Source organism: Macrobrachium nipponense, chromosome 7, assembly GCF_015104395.2.
Source record: "Macrobrachium nipponense isolate FS-2020 chromosome 7, ASM1510439v2, whole genome shotgun sequence".
NCBI lineage: Eukaryota > Metazoa > Arthropoda > Malacostraca > Decapoda > Palaemonidae > Macrobrachium > Macrobrachium nipponense.
This window is the reverse complement of record NC_061109.1, coordinates 40,406,093-40,412,889: the sequence shown is the minus strand read 5'-3', so window position 1 is coordinate 40,412,889 and position 6,797 is coordinate 40,406,093.

The window sequence follows — 6,797 nt, the reverse complement described above, 5'->3', positions numbered from 1 at the left end:
ATGTATTTATTATGGAAAACAGTTTTTAAAGCAGTAAAGTATTCAGTTGTATATCTGAGTTTAAGATGTTAATTATTTTATGTTAGTTTAAATATGTGAACCCATGAAAGTATACACTGTATTAAATTTTTGGACAATCGTTATATTAGTGACTGATGGTTTCCCTCTCTTACAGCTTTATTTTGTACATGGAACTTACCCAGCAGATATATACTTAGCTATAGACTCCGTCGTCCCCGACAGAAATTCGAATTTCGCGGCACACGCTGCAGGTAGGTCAGGTGATCTACCGCCCCTGCCGCTGGGTGGCAGGAATAGGAACGATTAAACGTTCTAGAACCAGATTTTCTCTGTCGCGGTAGTGTCAACATACGTTGTTGCTACCTCCTGACTTGATTTTCGTTTTTTCATCGCCATCGACCTTCTGGGCTGTCTTTTGCAGGGAAGTACTGGGTCTTTGGTTTGGCATACGCTTTTATTAACTTTTTAATGAATTTGGCTTCGAAATTTCGAAGAATATATTACGTGAAACTACCGAATTTTTTCGGTAGACACTTATATTTTGCAATAAGGGAAATATTGATATTTTTTTTTTTTTCACTAATACGTGTATAAGTGTTAGAACTTGATGAAGGAAATATAAGATCTAACTTCCTACTTTTAGGAAGTCAGAAAGCATATAACTAGATACGCTTCTTTAGAAGCTTTAAGAGCTCTCGTACTAACGAGCAGTTAGAGTATTGACAATTCTAGTAGTTGTTGCATCCTCATCACCTTCTTACTCCACAGAATCTACAAATTCATATGTGCAAATTTGAAGATAAATGGATGGAGCTCAAAAGGCGAGCTCTAAAAAGGTAGAGTGAATAGTGTTTCCCAGTGCAGTGGAGGGTGCGTCTGATCGGCTCCGTAGCGCTTCCAGGCCTAGAACCTCTTCCAAACTCCCAGACCCAGTTGGAGGAGGAAAGTCGACAGCCGCAGGAAGGTTAGGGAGAACCCCCACCGGTCAGGCGTCCCCTCGGCAGGTTCTGTAGAACGTCCCAGACTGCCAAGGTAGCCATGATAAGGCATCCTTAAAAAAGTGTGCGTCTCTTCATCTTACATCCGAAAAGACGAAGAATGTATGTTTGGAGTGATCTAGCGCGTTCTCTGAAAACTAAGAGAACACTGAGCAAGAGCCAGCCGCTGCCATGAAAAGCTCCGCCGTTTCCAGCCAAGCTAGCGTGAGGTACGTTCCTATAGCCAGCAGCGAGGCGCGTTCCAGCTAACAGACTAGCGCGAGCCGCGTTCCTACAACCAAACGCGAGCCGCGTTCTAGAAAATTTTTCTTGGCGCAAGGCGCCTTCAAAGAGACGAAGCGCCAGCCTGGCGCAAATTGCGCCAGAAAAAGACAGACGGCTAGAGCAAGGAGCCTTACAGTAGAGTGGCAATCAGAACGATCCTTCCATTGAACCGTTTCCGGGCAAGAGGCTCTTTTCTAAAAGGGTCTAGTAGGCGCTCGGAACTGTCAGGTGGGCGCACGGGACCTTCCACGCAAGCGGAACGTTCCAGGAGCGAGTCTCCTTTCTAGCGCGCGGAACATTCCAGGCTTGCGCGGAAAACATTCCAGGCGCTAGGTGCAAGGATCCAAGGCGCCAGAATATCCTTTCTCTATCTGCCTCTGGCAAGCGGGAAAAGAAGGTAGTAGAGTATCTGCTTTGTATGAGAATACGATACGGCAAATCATAAGCACATACCGTAGTTACTTCTTTGCTGAGCAACTCAATTACCAGTATCCTTCCAGGAATTTCCTAGGAAGGACTACGCTTAAAGGGATTGTTAAGACAACACCTACTTAGCTTCTAGATTTATCGAAGTCTTTGTTTCGCTTAGATATGCATTATAAGAACTTCCTGAAGTTCGATAATAATGTTATAAGATTCCTTTATTAAATGGAGTATCTGGCAACTCTGGAAGAGTTAAGGCCAGTCGGCTAACGAGACTGCTATCGCTTAGGCACCAACGCAGTATCATGTAGGTGTCGGTCATGAGTGGGGCGGTACATATGTCTCTCCTGCGGGATGGAATTGAATAACCGTGTCTCTCCCCTACAATCGTGGTTTTAGCCTCGGATTGAGGGATAGTTAAAGCAAACATAAATAAAATATTGTCTGCCTTTTGCTAAGAAGCTTTCAATAAGAAAGATATTACATTTCAATGCTGTTTTACCGTAGGTAACATTTTTAAAGGATTCTAACGCAGCGAAACTCTATATTGTATAATGCTCTCATGCTTACGAAAGCATGGCTTATTAGAGTACATGCTTAGTGAGAAGATGAATGTAGTAGAGAATTCACTTTAAGACTACGGTATGGTCAAGTCTTATGCACATACCGAGGTTAACTACAGAATTCCTAGTATCCTTACAAAGGTTTCCTAGATTAATGCTGTTTACCACAATGTGACAGTATTATAAAGGATTCTAATACGGTAGCGCGCGATATATATAATTCTCTCATCCTTTCGAGAAACGCACACAACCTTTTTAAATTCGGATATTGCTCAAGAGAAGTTGTTGGGTAGTCGGATGGGAAACATTCTCTTAGTGCAGAAGTTGTTTCCCTGAATGGACTATACTACGTATATAAAAGTTTTTTCCCACTAAGAACGGAATTAACATGTGAAGGATGTCGGGTACCATAAGGCATAGATGTTATGGCACATAACCTAAAAAGAACTAGAAGGAAGCGCCAGCCTGGCGCAAATTGTGCCAGAAGCACCATCCAAGATATTTTCTCGTTTTAGCGAGTTATTAACCTAAGAGTCCAGTAGCCTCTCGGACAGCAGGCTCGGTAACGGCAAGATTCGTTCCTGATTTCGTTACCCATTTAATCGAAAAGGGCTCGCTTACAAGGAATGATGAAATGATTTATTTTAATCACTTAGGCCAATTCCACGACACACTCATATCGCAAAGAGCATCGAGAATCTCTTTTTTTCACCCCGGTTCGCGTTAACAAAAGAGAACCTATTTGGGAACAGACACGGAACGTAACGATCCTTAAGAGGTTCGATGCAACAAGATTTTGCATGTCCGTGAGAACCTTCACGATCGAAGATAATAACTGTTAACATATGTCTAACATTTATTGAAAAGAGTTGTGAGAACCTGCGGAAAGTCTTCTTCATAGATCTCTTTGTAAGGTAGAAGACGAACAGGCTTCCTTTAGACTGCTTCTTTTTCCTCGAACCAGAGAGGTAGCAATATAAGACATCTTTAAATTTAAAGAAGGGGAATAAACTTTAGCTTTTTTCCCCTAGTTATAAATTCTTAACAGATATTAAGATAATTGGGCGTCAAAGGAAGAGAGGATGTATGCCTCATTTTGGCCTTAGAGAGGTTGGATTCACAGAAGTCACGTTCGTTCTCACAGCATGTTTCGTAAGGCTTTTCCAAGAGTATCTGGATATTCTATCAGAATCTATTATAAATAGACCTATAAAACCTCTCCACTCTGAGTCTGTCCGCGTGCAGACTGACCAGAAGTGTACATGAATGAGAGGTTTTTTTCAAGGTAAATGACAATAGTCATGGCTAAGACATAGAATTGCTGCAGATCGTGCTAGATGGAATGAGGAACTGTCCTCTTCCGATACCTCTGTGAACCACATAGCGAGGTTTTTTCTTCACTTTCAGAGGGAAGAATCACCTATGTATATATCTGCTATCAAAGAACGCAGTAAAAGGCCATACTCTGTCTCTACAAAGGGAATTAGAGATAACAGAGGATTAAGATCTTCGGGATCTTATACGATACCGCAATACGACAAGAGTAGGATATCATGTACTTCGAATGGGATTTTTTTTTTTTTTTGTGGCCACAGATTCCGTGTTCCGACAAAATGGAACTGCTCCTCATCTAACTTCTTTGAGAAGTTTATAAGAAGGAATTCTTTGTTTCTCTTAACCCTAAACGACCAAGAAGACGAAAGTGAATTTTTTGTGCATTGGGAATCTCGCATCAGATTCAATGGAGACTCGGCAATGGGTTCTTGCCAGCATAGTATGTCTGGCAAAAGAAATAAATCCCTCTATTCCTGACGCAACGCTTTCAAAGAGAAGTTTAGTTGCCCAGGCAGGGTACTTACATTTTCATCTACAGAAGAAGAGATGGTTTAAACGTTTGCCTACAGAGTCTTCGGGGTGCGATGAGGGCTCAAAATGCTTCCCAGAAGGTATCAGAAGGATACAATAAGAGCTAGAAATCAGGGTTCCGCCCAATTTCAGCTCAGTCTCTCCTTCGACTTCCAGACTCCTTCCTTCCTTCGGGCAAGGATAGGGAAGATTCTGCAACGAGGAACCTCATCAACATGTAAGAAAGAGATCTCGTTAGCAAAAGAAGTGTTCACGAAGGATCCTCCTCGGAGGAAGACTCTTCTCTCTCGTGTTGTTAGATATCCTGTCGTCTACTGGGTGTAGCTGACTAAAAATCACCTCCCTTGCCAGGGGCCAAAAGCTCAAAGGGGAAGAATTTCTTCCACCCTTCTCCAGTCTCCTGATATAAAAACTAGTGGTTGGTTTTTCAGGACTCTCGGACAATGTAGCGCCAGCCAAGCGCCAAATGCCAATACAGGCGAAAAAAACGCCAAAGGCGGACAGTTCCAAGGAACTCTGTCATGGTCGGATACTGAGAAGGAGCGGGCCTCCAACCTGGCGCAAATGCGCCAGAGGCGAACAAATCGGACAGATATAAGAGTGTCCGATGTGGACATCGTCAGACAGCCTCCAGAGACTCTTCCAAGCTCGAAGCTCCAGCAAGTGTGGAGGAGCCAAGCCAGGCGCGAGGCGCCAGCCAGGCTCTAGGAGCCAGCCAGGCTCTAGGAGCCAGCCAGGCTCTAGGAGCCAACCAGGCTCTAGGAGCCAGCCAGGCTCTAGGAGCCAGCCAGGCTCTAGGAGCCAGCCAGGCTCTAGGAGCCAGCCAGGCTCTAGGAGCCAGCCAGGCTCTAGGAGCCAACCAGGCTCTAGGAGCCAGCCAGGCTCTAGGAGCCAGCCAGGCTCTAGGAGCCAGCCAGGCTCTAGGAGCCAGCCAGGCTCTAGGAGCCAGCCAGGCTCTAGAAGCCAGCCAGGCGCCATCCAGGTGCCAGGCTCCTTCAAGGCTAGGCTCCAGTCAGGATTGAGGATCCATCCAGACGCAAGGCTCCTTCCAGTATAAAGAGAAACCTAAAGCTCTGTCATGTAAGAGGGCTAGTCCCCATTGATATGATACAGGTAAGGCTCTGCCATGTAAGTGGGTCAGCCCCCATTGGCACGATCCGAGAAGGCTCTGTTGTGTAAGCGGGCTAGCCCCCATTGACATGATCCAGAAGGGTTTGTCAGTCATAGGTCCCTACCTCGCTGAAACTCTTGAGGCATGCAGACTCATAGACAGTAATCATGAAGTCTTCTGCCAGGCTCCAGGTGCCTTCCAGGCGCAAGGCACCAGCCAGACGCAAGGCTCCAGCCAGGCGCGAGGCGCTAGCCAGGAAGGAGGAGCCAATCAGGCACCAGCCAGGCGCGAGGCGCCAGCCAGGCGCAAGGCGCCATCTAGGCGCGAGGCTCCAGCCAGGCTCTAGGCGCCATTCAGGCGCAAGGCTCCAGCCAGGCGCGAGGCGCTAGACAGGCGCTAGGCGCCTGCCAAGCGCTAGCCAGGCTCCAGGCTTCACCCAGAAGAGATCTATATCAAAGAACGCCCTGGCCTCTTTGAGACATTGTGATCTCCTAAGCAACTTGATAAGTGCATTGATGATTCCTTCAAACAGCTGAGAATTAAAAGCGCATGAAGTGCGAGCTTTTCCGAATTCTTGTTCTTTCCCTAACAATATGTCATAAGGACATATTAGCTGTCACATACGGGAGATGCAACTCTGTGTTGACTTCCATTATCCGAAGGATGTCAAGATAACCTTCGAGGGATCCTTCTCTCTTGGTTGATACGTGTCTGCGGATACATTGCTGGGATAGGGAGCAGATACTGATCCTTAACTAGTGAGTTAAATTTTATTTAACGTCGTGTTTTTTTCTTTGGGTTGTTGAAAGGAGTTTGTAGATAACTCTTTTCAACTTAAGCACTAACCCTCGTGTTAGGATCAGGTGATCGGGATCGGTGTTGTGCTCCTTAATTATGCACTAGGCATAGGCATATTGTCATGTAAGAGGCTCTGTCGAGTAAATGGATAAGACCCATCGACAGACCCACAAGAACTCTTAGCCATAGGTCACATCCTCGCTGAGGCTCTTGAGGCGAAGCAGATTCCTAGGCATTAGCCATGGAGGCTTCCGCCTGATCAAGTAGGAACCAAGGTTTATTTATTTATTACCTACAACGTATGTTGTTTACCTGTCTATTCAGTAAATAGTTGTCTCTTTCCCACCACCAAGGGTGTCAATCAGCTAAGTATATATCTGCTGGGTAAGTTCCATGTACAAAAAATGATATTGTTAAGATACAATAAAGTTTTGTACATACTTACCTGGACAGATATATACGATTGATGGCCCACCCAACCTCCCCTCAGGAGACAGGTGGAAGAGAAAATCTGGTTCTAGAACGTTAATCGTTCCTATTCCTGCCACCCAGCGGCAGGGGCGGTAGATCACCTGACCTACCTGCAGCGTGTGCCAGCGAAATTCGAATTTCTGTCGGGGACGACGGAGTCTATAGCTAAGTATATATTCTGCCAGGTAAGTATGTACAAAACTTTATTGTATCTTAACAATATCATTTTTATGTCAAAACAGTACATTCAGTTTAATTACAAATCACTTTCCCCTGAACAAA